General features: G+C 38.7%; 1 long non-coding RNA gene across 1 annotated transcript; it reads left to right on the top strand.

Moving 5' to 3' along the window:
* The first annotated feature begins 7,033 nt into the window (after positions 1–7,033).
* Positions 7,034–17,601, top strand: LOC130904590 (uncharacterized). Its single transcript, XR_009060872.1, has 3 exons — positions 7,034–7,118; positions 16,965–17,079; positions 17,475–17,601. It is a non-coding gene; the product is annotated as an uncharacterized LOC130904590 (long non-coding RNA).
* Positions 17,602–18,069: the final 468 nt, after the last annotated feature.

The raw sequence follows: 18,069 nt of genomic DNA, 5'->3' as shown, positions 1-18,069 counted from the left end.
TTTTCTACATGTCTGTCCATGATCGAACGTAAGTAAATAGTCCTTTATTTAAAGAACACCGGGCACAAGAAGAGGGCAATAAGCCGAGTATAGCGCTCTCCCAGTTGGCGCGCAAAGAACGTGGGTGGGGGAGGGGGGCCGGGGGGTCGTCGGCCGAGTGGCATTCTCAATGGACAAGGAGCATTGTCAGCCACAATCTGGAAGCCACCTCCGTATTAAAACCTGTGCCATGATCCCAGTATTTGACATAATACAAAATACGATGTTTACTCACTTCCTCGTAAGTCCAATGGTCCCATACTTGTCGGACTTGTTTTAGCCATTCTCCAAGGGTGAACGGGACCTTTTTGAAACCCAAAATGGCTCACACACCCCTCCCTGGTGCAGCAACAAATCCCTGTAGCACATTTAGCTGGTGTGATGCGAAAAATAAACAAATTAATCCGCAAAATCAGCTGAATCCGCAGTCCATCTGCATGCTATAAAGCAATGACTTACTGTGAGATGCTGACCCGGGTGACGTCACATTCGCATTCCTCCTCAAAACAGGAAGTTATTCATTTTCATGGCACGGGATAAAAAAATTAATAAATAAAACAATCGCTTCCACACACATCCAAGCGGTCCATTTAATTCTGGAGCATAAAATACTGTGTGAAATAAGAAATAAACATGCATTATGGTGTCATAGGCACTTTAAGCTCCCCATCAGAGAAAATAAAATAAGTCACTTCAACTTTTTCCTTTCTCGTAAAGATCTGATTAATTTTACGTTGCGTTGCCCTTTTAATTCAACAAGCTTGTTCTTTTTTGTTGTCCCAAAAAACATGTGCATTTGAACCATTTAGAGCTAGCTATCCATACTGATCACATGTCAGTATGTCAGCCAATTGAACGGATAACTGATGTCCAGGCCTGGGAAGGTGGTTAGCTAAGCACATGCGCAAATCGGCGCGACTCATCAGACTCAGATATCTGCTGCAGCTGTGGAGTTCCGTGCCGTCCGTGGAATAAATAATAAATATCGGTGGAAACGGATGATGCTACACAAGCACTTTATTAGGCTTGTTGTTAACACTTGTGTATGTAAATCTGATGTTAGTAAATTGTTTTCTTCTTGGAGATCCGTGTGGCAGCCTGGGAGTTTTTTTTAACACGGAGATTTGACATTTGCCGTCATATTTTCGGGATCAAAGCACTGTTCCTCCCCCAAATTTATGCCAGAACTTTGTACCATCCAGTTCGGACCCACTTTCACCCCTGTATAACATTGAGAAGCTAGATAAGACAATGGCAATACAGTCCAACGCAAAGGTTCTGCCAGTATGTAACATTAAAAATATTCAATTCATAGACAAAATAAATGGGAAATTCACAATCATTAAAAGACTAAAATATTTATAACAGTCAATAATGACATTTGAAATGACTAGGTTCTAAAACCATCAGTTTGTTATAAGCCAAACCGTTTGATATTTCGTGACCTTAAGTGACTTAAGAATGTCCCCAAATGAATAGGAAGTGACCCAAAATCAACATTTGCTGTTTGATTTGTGGTCACTTCGTTTTCCAAGCATTTACGGATCACTACAGTTCCTGACAAAAGTCTTGTTGCTTATCTATTTTGTAGAAACAATTGCTAATAACCTGACGTTTAATTATTCATTTGGTTTCAGAAATGGCTAATATGAAAGCTAAGACCCTCCCAAATTATGTTGAATGTACAAAAATATATTTATTTCACTGAAAAAAGATTTATCATTTAATGAAGACATAAACAGGGGTGCACATAATTTTTTGCCCAGGTTCTCAGAGGAGGACCTGGAGATGTGACTTGGTCCTCATTGAGCTTGAGAGCCGACCCGCCTGATGCGATAAATTTATGACAAACTTCACTTAGAGCCAATTAACTTTAATTAATTATATTAACAATTAATGCTTGATTAAAATCAACTGTCACAACAAAATTGCCATTACTTTGAAGTGAAATGTAAAGAAATAAAAAGCACCTATTCAAAATAAAGGGCATTATGCGGCTCCCACATTAACTCCAAGCCTTTTTAAAAGTGGGATGTCCTCCTTATAAGACCTCATTGAACGTGCATGTTTAGCTTTGTAAAATGCGAGCAAAAACACGTTTGTCAGTGCATTTCGCTGTTCATTACCTTTATTCCGCCACTTGTCCATAGGGCGAGCGGGGTCCTGTTTGACATCGATATTTTGCGTAATTGCCACATGCGCTCTGTTTTTTCGTGCTTTTCAAAGTTTGGATGGCTGAAATTCTTTGACCCAACATAAAATGCGCTGCTCCTATCGGCGACATTGGGATTCTCACGGCACATTTTGTACCGCATTTCCGTGCGGGCATCATTTGCTTCTAGCCATGGTACATCCTGTAGCCACTTTTCAGCAAAAGTCCTTTTTTTCGGTAGCTCCGGTGACGTCTCTGTCGTCTGTCTTTTGACGGGGGTGGGGGAACACGGAAGTAATTACTCAGTGTGGCCTGCCTCTTCAACATTTTGAGAACTTATTTTCTCGTGTCCGCTGCAAATACAGTGGTCAGCCATCGGTACGCAAAAGAGTATCTAAGCCGTTGAGGGCCAGCGCGTTTGTCTACGTCCAGTACGCATGCGCGCATGCGGACCACTTATGTGCACCCCTGAGACATAAAGGTCAAATTTTGGCAAGAAATAAGTTTTGGCGCCTACAGAAAGTAGTGTGAAAATTGAACAAAAAATGTACTTCAAATGCAAAAATATGTTACATAACATAAGCGAATTAAGTAGTGGTGCTGTGAGATCCAAATTTAATATTTTGTATGACTTCCATGGGCTTGAAGGACTGCATCCATGCGGTTCGGCAAGGATTCATACAATTTATTGATTAAGTCATCAGGAACATCAAAGAAAGCAATCTTGCATGCCTCCCAGAGTTCATCAACATTCTTGGGTTTCATCTTCCATGCTTCCTCTTTCATCCTGTTCATATCTGGTGACTGGGCTGGCCAGTCCTGGAGGATCTTGATCTTCTTTGCCTTGAGGAACTTTGAGGTAGATATTGAAGTATCCGATGGAGCACCATCCTGCTGCGTCAGTTTTCACATCAGAAACTTTATTCTTGAGGAAAGCGATTTAAACATTAATTTACAAGAATTTTCAACATAAAAAGCGCTTTGTTTTGTGACTGCAGAATTTCTATAGATATGAACATAAAAAAGTCTATACTCTTGGTTAAAAGCAAAAAATGCGCAGTTATCGTTCATTTTACGTAAATATTTCAAGCCAAAGTTACGGTATTGTGTAATCTACCATGGTGGCCGTCACAAAACCAAGAACTTTTTTTTCACGTTTCAAAGTGCATGCATGGTGCCTCGGTCGGCCCCCTACGGCAAGGCGTGGCGCAATGGCTGTGGGAGCTGTCTTGTCAACTGATGGTGGAGTCTATGATTTTTCTCAAAAAGCTACTCAAGTAAATGTAACGGACTACCGGTGATTGTAATGCGTTGCTACCCACTTCGGCATTGGACTGCTATCATTTTGAACATAACTGTCAGTGGCGCAGGAAGTTGGGTGCTGCGGATGCTGAAGCAATCCCTTGGTGTTGGGGAGAAAAAAAAGTAAAATATAATTGAAATAGAAAAGTAAAACATCTTGAAACAATGATGTATTTAACTTTGGGAAATAAATATATATATGGCGGACAACACTCAAGTGACTTGAAGTTCCGCTCTGAGACCCCCAATTTGGCCAAATTTCAAAATTGTCTGATATGCATGTGTGGTACATCATTGGAAAGCTTAAAATCTCAATTTTCTGGGGGATGAAAAATTTTGAACAGGAGGGCATCTTAAAAAAAATTTTTTTAAACCCTAACTGGAGGTGAGGGCATGCGATAGTGTAATTAATAACGCCATTATTTTAACGAGATATTATTGCATATTTACCTCTTTTCGATCCAAAAACTCCATGTAGCATGTATCACCAAGTGTCAAGAAACAGCTGTGAATGGCCACAGCTGGATTTTTGGGGGATTTAATGGGTGAAACATGGTAATATTGCAAGTGTCGCGATGCAGAAATTGCAGACATCAAGGAGTGGTCGAGATTTTGTTTTTCATATATTTACCCTTTTAAACGCTTTGTGTTTGTTTGTTTGTTTGTTTGTTTGGCTGGATTATTTATCATCTATCATATCGGAGAAAATGCGACAGAAAAGAAAAAAAGAACCCACAACTAAACGATAGTTATGAGGTAGATATCCGTGACTTATTTGCAGACACCAATTTTTTTCATTGAAACGTAATTTGTTTATAAGTTTAAAATATGCGAGTGAATAATTTTTTAAAGTCGTTTTTTTTTTAACGGAATATTAGACAATGATTAATGATTCTAAGCTAAAAATAACAGATATTTTGAATAGATGTCCCGATCCGATATTTGGATCGGATCGGACGCCGATATGGACAAAAAAATGCGGATCGGTATCGGATCGGCCGACACGGAAAAATTCCGATCCAGACTTCCGATCCAGTTTTTTTTTAAAAATCCGGTCCGGGTTTTCCGGCGCACCGATATACATAATCCATTCCAGTTTTTGCTTCGGTTTCCCTAAAATGCGGTCCGCATTTTAAGTCACACCTTCAACACACTACATTATAGTGACGGGAAAAGTCGTTCACCTGAGGAAACGAATCAATTCCGGTTCGTTCAGTAAAAAGATTCGTTCAAACAAATTGTTCAACGAATCGTTCAACGAATCGTTCGCCCTCCTCATCCCCCCCACCCACAACCGGCCAAATGAATCATTCGGTCAGTGAACGGGAAGTGACGTTGCCAAACGAATCACCAAAAGACCGCTTAGGATATATAACTGAACAGGAAGGCTTGGTCCCTCCCCCTCTTGCACAGTACACAGGCTTTTCATTGGCCGCTCTCTTCGTAGATTCAGAAGTGAGTGACAGACTGTGTTTTCTTTCTTTTTTTTTCACTGCCTCGTCTTTGCAGCCCAGCCGCTTCAGCAATGAGAATTTCCGCGTCTATCATATTTCTATGGGATCAAAGCCATGGCTTGTGCTTGCTTCACTTTGATATAGAAAACGGTTAAACATTTCCCCTTTTTTTAAGCACAAACTTTTTCAATCATGCTAAATTACGTGTACGCTCCATTCCGTATTCGTAGTTTAAATGCGTGTTTACGTGAGCTGGCTGCTCGTGAAAGCCATTTGATACACCACCAAATCATTTCGGCTGAAGAACAAATAAATGTGGAATTTAAATAAACTGTCTTCGGCTATTTTTTCCGGTTGAGTGGGATTTATTGCACACAAATAAGAAAATATAAAAAATATTAATAAATAATCAATTTATTATGTATATTAATAAATATTAAATCAGCGTTATAAATAAAATGTATTATTATTATTATTATTATTTGGCTTCTCTGACACGAAAATAAATAAATAAAACAACACTCGAAAAAATATTACCTAAAAATCGTGTTGAAATGTCATTTTTGCACTGGTATTAATATACAAATAATCCCATCAACTCCACGCAGTCATCCCCTCCCGATCTCAGATCACCAAATGCTGACGAAAAGAGAATCGTTTGTTCTTTACAATGTAACCATTCCACTCTCATTGGTATGTTAAGAAAATGGAGACATACATGTATATATACATCCTACGTCCCCGCGTTTAATTTTTGGACGCTTTAGTCACACAGGATGGACTGATGGACTTAACGTTAATTAATTTGCGCCCCAACCCGACAAGCTGTGACACGGAAAAAAAAAAAAAAGAAACTCGGAAAAATATGTCATGAAACTACCGTTTCATAGCAAATCAGTATTATGGTGATCATACTAAATAGTCATTTTCCATGGGCACAGATTAGATAAATTTAGCTGCCATGAAGTCCAGCTAGTCTCTTGACAGCTTTCTCGCCCGCCCCCGCGACGTATCCATAGCTCAGCCTTATCGCCTTGTAGCTACTGGCAAAAGTTTTAACGTACTGTAAAGTGGATACAATGTCGTCATATGTAGTCTCGAGTCTGTCGAGAAAAGCACAGTAAACTTTGCTCACTGTGTTTATGTGGTGATTTTTGTGCATTTGAGTAGCATATGGTAGGCTCAACATGAAAGAATATGTGATAAAGCCCTTTCCTTTCAGTCCTTAGCTCGTACACTGCCGCAGCGCTGCTGCGTGACTGCCGGTGTAGGCTGACTATAAATTAGCGTAGCAGTCTAGCAGAACGAATCATCTAAGCATTCTCGGTAGGACGGAGAGTCAGTGAACGGGAAGTGACATAACTCAGTCTTGCCCCCTGCCTGCATGCTGGCTGCTTATTGGCCACACGTGGAAGTGAGTGACAGACGCCCTGATTCTGTTTCCGCTCCCTCCCCTGCCCGCGATGAGGCTGGCGTCTGATTGGTCGTGTGCTATGTCAGTAGACGCTGCCGCTTGCTCAACGCCCTCTCACGCAGATAACAAGGGACCCAACTTCATAGAACAAATCAGTGCAGAAGATGATTAGTTTGGTCTCGTTCACCCAAACAATTCGTTCAAAAAGAACGAATCGTTCACGACCGATACAACACTACTACATTACTGTCTCCCAATTTACCGAGAGACTTTATCTGTAAAAACTGTCAGCTGTGTGGGATCATTTCACCTTAAAGGACGACAAAGACAAAAAGGCAGAGTGCAACATATGCCACAATAAAGTCAAGCGTGGTGGTAAAGCTATAAGAAGTTTTAATACAACCAACCTAATCAAGCATTTAGCGACATACACATGCATTGAAAACTAGGTGCGTTAGTAAACAGCCGCCATCTTAAAACAGGAGACTTCCCTTGTAGGCTGTTGTAGTGAACCTTCCAAGCGAACCTAATAAACTTTTTATCTAAAATACTCCTTGTTCTGCCCTTCATTTCGCGATGTGCATTTTTCGTTCCTGCTTTTATTTTGACAGCCGTCCGACAGGAAGGAAGTAGCGCGGCGGCCATGTTTGTAGTCGTTTCGTCAGTCCGCCGCTTGACGAGAGCTGGGCAGCATTGTTTACTGTGCTCACACTATCCTAAACTTGTCGTGTTGTTTGCGCCTTCGAAGGCATCGTCTGTAAGTACTACATTTTTTATATATAGTATTTAGCGATTTATGTGCCATATTTAGAGCGTTTTAACCACTTTGTAAACTTTGGCACCTGCTGAATGCTTCATTTGCATATTAGAATATAGGGAATGGGACGTACTACGTCATTTTTTGGACGCGCCTCCATGCTGGCAATATGATTCACTTCCGGGCCGGCAGAGTCAATGCGGATTGTTACGTGTGGTAGTGCTAAGCTAACTCTTTCGGTGTTTTAGAAAGAAAATATGGGTGCTTATTGTTGCGTTACCGGGTGCAACAGCGTCTCCTACGACAAAAAAAAGGGGTTAGGAAAAATGGACTCACTTTTCACCGTTTTCCTGCACGGAGGACCAAATATCAGATCACGAAGGTACGACGGATGGCTGGATTGCAGCGGTTCGTCGGAAAAGCATTTATGATCATATTTCTGCTGGAATGAGAGTGTGTTCCTGTCATCTCTACTCTTGTAAGTTGAACGCTTTATCCACTTTTGGTTTCAATACGTTTTTGTTTTTTTACACCGTTGTGTAAATCTGCCTCGGTAGCAATGCTCACCTACTACGACTCACCTACCTGTTGTGTTCCTAGGTAAACCTGCTGACAACACATCCCGATTGGTCACCATCTCTCTTCTTGGATCATTTGACAAAGAAAATTTGTTCAATGGAGTGGTTCCATTTGTCCTGTGTCGGACTCAAACAAGCCCCTGCAGCAGACGCCACCTGGGTCTGCCCTTCTCGTCGATGAACTGCGGGCTTTTAACTTGTGAAAATGCAAGAACTTTAATGCACATATTTATTCTGCCTGGCTATTTAACTATGGCCAGTGACGTTTTTTTTTTTTTTTTTTTTTTTTTTTTTTTTTTTTAAACCACTTTGACAAAGACACGTTTCATTGTAATGTTGAATTTATATATTCTATTATTATTTTTAAATTATAATATTCTTATTTGCACTTATGGAGACTTTAGACTGTCAATTCAAATAGTGTTGGAAAAGTTGCAATACCTAAAATAGAAATGCAAGAACTGTAAAGTACATATTTATACACCTTTATTTACCTAAGGCCACTGGATGTTTAACTGCTTTGAAAAAATACAGGTTTTGTTGTGATCTTGTATTTATATAGTATATAGCTATTTATAATGTATTATGTATTATAATATTTGCTGCCCCCTGCCAGAGTGTGGGCCATTTTGTACTAAAAGGATTTTAAACTGTCAGTTCAAATACTGTGTTGGAGACTAGTACTTGCAATACTTAAAATGGAAATGCAAGAACTTTAAAGCACATATTTATCCTGTCTGGCAATTTACCCAAGGCCAGTAAATAGTGTTTTAAACTGCTTTGACAAAGACACGTTTATTGTGATCTTGTATTTGTGTATTACTTATAATTATATAATATTTGCTGCCACCGTCGGAGGGTGGGCCTTGTTTGCACTAATTTAAAGATTTTAAACTGTCAATTCAAATATCGTATTGGAGAAATTGCATTACTTGAAATAAATCTATTGCAACTTATCAGTCCCAGTTCTTGTCTACAACACTGTCCAAAAATTGTCAATGCATATTCCAAATAGAAAAACAAAATTAAGTCACCTGACTTTGTAATTATTACACCTGTTTATTATGAAGACCTGAAGTAAACAACAAGCAGTTACAGTTTGTCAAGAAGTTGTTCAAGTCATGTTTTGGTATTCATATTTTATTGACTTTTCACAACAACACTTGGGATCGTGTTTGTAAGAGCAGAGCAAACTGAAGTTTCAGCGTGCACTCTTCGCCTTTCCAACCTCTCATAACGCTCCGATGTGGTGCGCTTGACCTCAGAATAACCCAAGAAGAGATATGGTGACCAATTGGGATGTGTTGTCAGCATTTCATTGGCAGGTTTTCCTAGTAACACAACAGGTAGGTGAGGAGGAGGAGAAGGTTAGCATTGCTACCGAGGCAGATTTACACAACAGTAAAAAAAACAAAAAAAAAACGTATTGAAACCAAAACGGATAAATCGTTCAACTTACAAGAGTAGAGATGAGGGGAATACACTCTCATTCCAGCAGAAATATGATCAAGAGAAATGCTTTTCCAACGAACCGCTGCGCCCCAGCCATCCGTCGTGCCTTCGTGATCTGATATTTGGTCCTCCATGCAGGAAAACGGTGAAAAGTGAGTCCAGTTTTCCTTGCCCTTTTTTTAGTCGTAGGAGAAGCTGTTGCACCCGGTAACACAACAATACACACCCATAATTTCTTTCTAAAACACCGAAAGAATTAGCTTAGCACGACCACACGTTACAATCCGCATTGAGTCTGCCGGCCCGGAAGTGAATCATATTGCCAGCATGGAGGCGCGTCCAAACAATGACGTAGTACGTCCCATTCCCTATTGTATGGGAATTGGCTTCGTATATATTTGACATATATAGCATATGGATAGTCAAACTTGTTAATCATTTTCGTTCTGTACATTCTATTTCTTTTAGTTTCACCTGGGTTCATTTTTGGATGTGACAGTGCAGCTAAATAAAAGTACCTGGAGCTTGGATGCTACTTCCTGGCTCCCGCGTTCATTTTTGAATGGAGTTTGGCTTGCTGCGAACTTGTGTCCGCTTACACACACAAGGGGAGCAGTATACTCCTATATCGGCAAAATCTTGACTTGAATCTATCTTCAAAACAGTTTTAAAACTTTCACATGTCAATAGTAGACAGAAGGGAAATTATGGAATAACGGGAACAATTTTAACAACTTAAACAGTTGATTCGCAAAATTAAATTAATAGGGAATGGGACGTACTACGTCATTGTTTGGACGCGCCTCCATGCTGGCAATATGATTCACTTCCGGGCCGGCAGAGTCAATGCGGATTGTAACGTGTGGTAGTGCTAAGCTAACTCTTTCGGTGTTTTAGAAAGAAAATATGGGTGCTTATTGTTGTGTTACCGGGTGCAACAGCTTCTCCTACGACTAAAAAAAGGGCGAGGAAAACTGGACTCACTTTTCACCGTTTTCCTGCATGGAGGACCAAATATCAGCTCATGAAGGCACGACGGATGGCTGGGGCGCAGCGGTTCGTTGGAAAAGCATTTCTCTTGATCATATTTCTGCTGGAATGAGAGTGTATTCCCCTCATCTCTACTCTTGTAAGTTGAACGATTTATCCGTTTTGGTTTCAATACGTTTTTTTTTTTTTTCTTTTACTGTTGTGTAAATCTGCCTCGGTAGCAATGCTAACCTTCTCCTCCTCCTCACCTACCTGTTGTGTTACTAGGAAAACCTGCATATGAAATGCTGACAACACATCCCGATTGGTCACCATATCTCTTCTTGGGTTATTCTGAGGTCAAGCGCACCACATCGGAGCGTTATGAGAGGTTGGAAAGGCGAAGAGTGCACGCTGAAACTTCAGTTTGCTCTGCTCTTACAAACACGATCCCAAGTGTTGTTGTGAAAAGTCAATAAAATATGAATACCAAAACATGACTTGAACAACTTCTTGACAAACTGTAACTGCTTGTTGTTTACTTCAGGTCTTCATAATAAACAGGTGTAATAATTACAAAGTCAGGTGACTTAATTTTGTTTTTCTATTTGGAATATGCATTGACAATTTTTGGACAGTGTTGTAGACAAGAACTGGGACTGATAAGTTGCAATAGATTTATTTCAAGTAATGCAATTTCTCAAATACGATATTTGAATTGACAGTTTAAAATCTTTAAATTAGTGAAAACAAGGCCCACCCTCTGACGGTGGCAGCAAATATTATATAATTATAAATAATACACAAATACAAGATCACAATAAACGTGTTTTTGTCAAAGCAATTTAAAACACTATTTACTGGCCTTGGGTAAATTGCCAGACAGGATAAATATGTGCTTTAAAGTTCTTGCATTTCCATTTTAAGTATTGCAAGTACTAGTCTCCAACACAGTATTTGAACTGACAGTTTAAAATCCTTTTAGTACAAAATGGCCCACACTCTGGCAGGGGGCAGCAAATATTATAATACATAATACATTATAAAAAGCTATATACTATATAAATACAAGATCACAACAAAACCTGTATTTTTCAAAGCAGTTAAAAAACATCCAGTGGCCTTAGGTAAATAAAGGTGTATAAATATGTACTTTACAGTTCTTGCATTTCTATTTTAGGTATTGCAACTTTTCCGACACTATTTGAATTGACAGTCTAAAGTCTACATAAGTGCAAATAAGAATATTATAATTTAAAAATAATAATAGAATATATAAATTCAACATTACAATGAAACGTGTCTTTGTCAAAGTGGTTAAAAAAAAAAAAAAAAAAAAAAACGTCACTGGCCATAGTTAAATAGCCAGGCAGAATAAATATGTGCATTAAAATTCTTGCATTTTCACAAGTTAAAAGCCCGCAGTTCATCGACGAGAAGGGCAGACCCAGATGGCGTCTGCTGCAGGGGCTTGTTTGAGTCCGACACAGGACAAATGGAACCACTCCATTGAACAAATTTTCTTTGTCAAATGATCCAAGAAGAGAGATGGTGACCAATCGGGATGTGTTGTCAGCAGGTTTACCTAGGAACACAACAGGTAGGTGAGTCGTAGTAGGCGAGCATTGCTACCGAGGCAGATTTACACAACGGTGTAAAAAAACAAAAACGTATTGAAACCAAAAGTGGATAAAGCGTTCAACTTACAAGAGTAGAGATGACAGGAACACACTCTCATTCCAGCAGAAATATGATCATAAATGCTTTTCCGACGAACCGCTGCAATCCAGCCATCCGTCGTACCTTCGTGATCTGATATTTGGTCCTCCGTGCAGGAAAACGGTGAAAAGTGAGTCCATTTTTCCTAACCCCTTTTTTTGTCGTAGGAGACGCTGTTGCACCCGGTAACGCAGCAATAAGCACCCATATTTTCTTTCTAAAACACCGAAAGAGTTAGCTTAGCACTACCACACGTTACAATCCGCATTGACTCTGCCGGCCCGGAAGTGAATCATATTGCCAGCATGGAGGCGCGTCCAAACAATGACGTAGTACGTCCCATTCCCTATTGAATGTAGGCAAAGCTGCTGATACAGAATGGGGACTGGAGTATTTTATTTACTGTTTTAAAATGTAAACTTGATACTGAAATAGTCGTTTATTTAAACCTGAGAGGCTTTTAATACAATTTTTGTAACTAATGCACGAAACATTAAAAGCATCTCATAGCTTGGGGGGTTTGTGGGATTTTCCACTGACAGTTTACAATATTATTTGCACGTTTTACTGACTGACTATGCCATTTCTGTTTGTCATTTATAATGTTTTGTGTTTGTCACTGAATAAACAGGTCAATTTCTTGTTACCAACCATTGTGTGTTATTCAAACTCACCTAATTCAGCTGGCTAGTTGTTATCAAGAGTACTAAAACCCTTTTCAACATGAGTCTGACAACTAAGTAAGGAGGCTAAATAACTTTAAATTTTAATACATGCTCAGATAGGCCGGTATCGGTATCGGCCAGTATCGGTATCGGATCGGAAGTGCAAAACAATATCTGTATCGGATCGGAAGTGCAAAAACCTGGATCGGGACAGCCCTAATTTTGAACAATAAATATAATTACTTACCTTCTTTTTATGGCTGGGTTGAAACAAAAGCGGTTGCGAGACATCTGTAAACGGAGGTTTCCAGGGTAAAATGGACAAATCAAAAATAGTTCGGGGGCTTAATGCACCATGAATCTGCTATGGCAGCATACAGACATATTGTCCTATCAAACACAACACTTATGCAGCTTAAAAACAGCAGTTTTTTTTTTTTTTAAGAGGGGTGCAAGAGCAGAAGAATAGAGTAATCAGTTACAATGTTACTCAATACTTGAGTATTCTTTTCAACAAATACTTTTTACTTGTACTTGAGAACATTTTTGGCTGACTACTTTTACTTGAGTTATTTTATCTAGAAGTAACGCCTTTCTTACTTAATTAACAATTTTGGCTACTCTACCCCCCTCTGAATATCAGGATAAAATATGAAATGTACATTTAAATGTAGTGGACTGAATAAAAACCAGGTATTAATTATGAATAAAAATAAACAAGGGTGGTGAGGTACAAGCATTTTAAAGTTCGAAGCAGAGTCGAGAGATTTTCATCGGCGGGGGCTGGTACGGGGCGCTGGAAGTCACTCACAGTAGGGGGTGCTGAGGATGTGTTTTAGTTTTTTTCCATCCAAAAACAGCCGTTGCGGTCAAAATTTGTCATACTTGCACGTTTTCTCCATAGAAGGCGTGCACAAAGGCAAGTAAACACGCATGCTGGATAGTTTACATACTACTACTAGGCTATTACAAAGACAGCGTGATAATATAATATTATGGCTAAAAAACATATCGGTTCTATTTGAAGACACCAAAGATAGATTTCCTTTCTGGACTCCACAGTCTGCTATAATAGTGCCCACTGGGCACTATTATAGCATTATTATAGAACTATCAACATAATCATGTTCATTTTCGACCTCAAATTGAATTTTAGAAAATATCACTGTTTTTGTATAGTTTTAAAAAAAAATTGTTTTTGGGCCATTGTAACGCCTCCTCTGTGAACTTCTCCGTTCCAGTAGCGCCTTACACAACGTGACCCTTGTAGGTGTCAGGTGGTGACCATGTTATTAACAAACAAAAACATTTTCAACACATATTTAATCTGCAAAGTTAAATACACAAATGTTTCAGTGTTTTATTTAGATATTTATTTTTAACAAAATGATATACCAAAACTTTAACTTACGAGAAAAAAAAAATATTGTAGTAAGAATTCTTGACTGTCAGTCCTTTTTTTCTTCTTTTTGTATTTTTAAAAATGATTTATCCATTAATTCCCCCACAAAAAAAACTCATTTGTGAGCCAGATTTTTTTTTAATGATAATTTTTGCAATTTTGAATATATTTTAATTTTCCATATTTATTGAATGACATTATTTATGAATGATTTAGAATTTTTGGAATTTAGGGTCTGATGTTTCAAATATTAAATGTGAAAAATGTAGTTTGAAAGAGTAAGTATTATATAAATAATGCCACTTAACTTTATAATGAAACGGCGAGCCGTATAATGTGGTTGCAACACAGAGGAGGATGCTTGTGTAGAATTTATTACAAAAAACCAAGGGAGCACGCAAGAACACGCGAGAAAAAATACAAACAAAAAGAGGCACGGACCGAGTCGGTGAGAGAACCAAGGGAAAGGCATCGATGGCCAGAAAAGGGAGAAAACAAAGTAAACAAGTCAGGTGAAACAAACTAAGCAATAGTCTGACACTTATTCATTAACGTAAAACACTTAATTCATTAACATCCATGATAATGTCATGCCATCATTATGACGGTCTTACGGCAGTCGAATAAAGTGTTTCTTATTAACCCAATAAATCAACAAATAAGCCGCACTAGACTACAAGACTCAGGATTGAAAATGAGGGAAAAAAGTAGTGGCTTATATTTGTAAAAACACAGTACCTAAATTGTGATATCTACCTACCGTCGTTACCCTAACACTGCTGATTTACAGTCTATTATTGTGCTACAAATCTTAAAATATGACCCAGACCAGTGAGAGTACTCAATGTTTTTTAATGACAAGTTTACAAAATTCTTGATGAAAAATGCCATGAGCGGCAATACAGGTCAGGTGGTTAAAATTAAGACCTCCTAATGAGTAAAAGTGATCAATTTTCTGCACTTTTGACTTTCTTGATAAAATTAATTAAATTCTACTGTTTTTTTTTTTTTTTTTTTTTCTTCACAAAACTGATTAACATGCAGTTAATAAATTATTCAAATTTGGTCAAGTTCAGCTCAGTTCTGTTCCAAATGGCACAGTCTTTTTTATTATGTATCGTAAACTCATATTTATTTTGTAAATATTACTTAACCCTGATCACAGTTTTTACAATGCATTGCGCGTAATATATATTTACATAATGTATTTACTTCAAACAAAGCAAATCATTTACATAGAAGGTAATCTTTCAATTTGTCGATGCAGTGGTGCAACCTTAATGTCGGCTAATGAGTCCAATGCACGGCTACTAAGTAAGCAACACAACGATATAAAAGGAATGAAAACTACTATATTAGACTGAAAAACATGTTTGTACTTATGAGGAAAAAGCAATGACCTTTAATGTGTATGAACTCTTCCTTGATGGATGGCGACTCTTCCTCCTCCTCTTTGATGCCTGCTGGTGACTCCTGGTGCCCAGGATAATGGGCTTTGCTGACATATAGATCTCCAAGACCACAAACAAATCTTATTTCTTTATTTGCAAACTTGTGTTCCCAAAGTGGATTTCTGTTGAAAATTCATCCTTGCCATATTTTTTCTCTATTTGTCTTTTGTTGTCTTCCAAACCAGCGCAAAAGTCATTCAAAGTGCTTGACATCACATTAAATGCGATTAAATCCCCTGACAGCACTACTGTTAACATTAAAAATGAAGAGGAAGTCGGTGTGATGTCACGATGAGGTCACCTCGCTTAGCAACGTGTCACCATTTTGCAAAAGGGGCAAGCACAGCTTAACGTTCCGTAGACAAATGTCTGAAATTCATATATTTCAGGTGTGTTTTGCGTCTTTTTTTCATAAAAACGTCTCAAACATGGCTTACTATTGTCACGAGTTACTGCCGACAGACGCGAGGAGGCGATACAATTTAAAATTACCGTGTATTGGCTTGCAAATTTGCCGATACAAAGTCGCAGCTGATAGCTGGATAAACAAAGGAACGGCCTGCAGTGGAGTTTGGAAACATCGACAACTACCTCATAAAGTCACCCAGTAAGTTGACCTTTATCAATTATGTGGAATATGTACTGTGCGGAACTGAGAAAATTGGTAGTATATACAAAGTGATTATTTCTGCCGTAACCGGTAATTCACCTCCAAGCGTTATTTAGCCGTGAACACGTCACGGCAAAATAACCAATTCCCACCAGGCCAATAATATACCCATTGACTAATCAGAGCAGTTCACGGCAAAAGAAAAATAACGCTTTGCGAGTTGCCGGTTACGGTAATAATAACCACTGCCTAGTCTATTGAATCGTAGCAGCTAATTGGGGCAAAAATTAATCGATTAAACTCACTAGTAATAAAATGTGGCTGCAAACGTAATTGTGCTTGGATTCAGGGTCCAACAGGCGAAAATAGTCCACGGAACGTCTTCTTTACTGTTCCTCGATTAATTGCTTTCAGCCATTTGTTTCTTTTCTTCTCACGAGGAAGAATGAAGAACTTCAAATGCTGCTCCTAACTCTTCCTTGTGTGACAACCCGCAACACAGCAACTTTTAGTCATTCCGACAGAAAAAAGACCGGAAATAAGACGAAAGTTCAACGCGTTTGTATTACAATGCACGACAGAGCAACTGCTTGTGAGTCTTCTTTTACCCCATGTTCAATATGGCGACGCTTCGTTGTTGCTGGGGACGTCATCAAATGCCCGGATGTCCGACTTCCTCTAATAGGCTCCACTTTCACTCCACGAAGATGCTGTCCTTACCCGATCGTGACGGGCGTGTCATTACCCGATAGTGACGGGTTCATCAATTGTGACGGTTTGCTACTGCGCACGCGCAGATCGACGCCATTTTCTCCCGAGAGATGATGGGAGATATAGATTTATGCGTTAGGCTTGGACATTGAGGGTTTTTTATGCGTGTGTGTACGCCGCGATCTTCGATTCGGTTCCTACGAACTTTGATTCGAGTAGTGGATACATCGAATTGTGTGGTAAGTTTAATTCTTAGAGTGGCATGAAATGCTTGAATTTGTCTTAATAGATACTTCGAGTGATCCGAGAAGATGAATGTGCATCTTCTAACATACCTGGTCGACGGAACTCTTCCAACTACTCAAGTAAGGTTCGACGAATGGTGAGTGATTTCATTGTTAAAGGTAAGTAAAACTGATGTTATACTGGCAATTTGTGTTATAAGTCTGAAAAGAGGGTCATGAATATATGAGCCTCTACATTTTTAAAATCCTTTATAGGCCAAGTGACTATTTTTGGTCATTTAAAAAATGCAGCTCCATTAGCTATTTATAAAGATATTTAAATAATTGAAAAAAAAGAGGCACTTTTTCTATTTTTGTTTTTTAAGTAAAAATTAGAAAGATATGAGATGTTAAAATAAAAATAAGAGAAACTGTTGTGAATCTCAGGTGGGAGAAGGTCCTGAGCTGAGTTTTATTTATTTATTTATTGTTATTATTAATCTCTGTCAGGTGGTGGTCATTTTAATCTACTGCATTTTAAGATTCTCTTTGCTTTTTTAATTTTCGACCAAAAGATAAAAGACCCCCCAATAAAATATATGCGCCTGGTCATCAAGTCAAAGGAGAAGCAGACTATCCTCATGGAGTGTCACAATAACTCTGGTACTGGGAACTAGAGCGGCGTCGAGGGCACCCGCAACAGAGCCATTTCGAGCTTCTATTGGCCAACAATGATGCAGGACATCAATGAATGGGTAAATGCCTTAATTAAGCAACTAAGTTAAATCAGAAGCGTTACATGAAATTTATTTCATCTAAAGTAATGATTTATATTGAAGCCCAAATGGATTGTTTTCACTTCTCAACAGACATTACAGTATTAGGCCATCCTGCTTTTCAGAATTGTAGAAATATTGTAAATAAATTTGGTTTTTAATTTCTGAGAAATTATCAAACATTGTCACATTTTTAAACCCTTTTGGTGGTCTGTTTTTCATTTTGTGACACTAAGGTCAAAGAACATTGGGATGTATTGGGCATGGATTTCTTTGCTTTTCTTTTTAAAGGCATGGGCATAGATTTGCCTTCTGGACAGAGAAAGTGTCCCCTCTCCTTCAGGGAACTCTACAGCCTGTCTTCAAGGTTCCAAAGGCAACCCCCTCTATATCT

This window comes from Corythoichthys intestinalis, chromosome 16, assembly GCF_030265065.1.
Source record: "Corythoichthys intestinalis isolate RoL2023-P3 chromosome 16, ASM3026506v1, whole genome shotgun sequence".
Classification (NCBI taxonomy): Eukaryota; Metazoa; Chordata; class Actinopteri; order Syngnathiformes; family Syngnathidae; genus Corythoichthys; species Corythoichthys intestinalis.
This window is presented reverse-complemented; position numbering and strand designations above follow the sequence as displayed.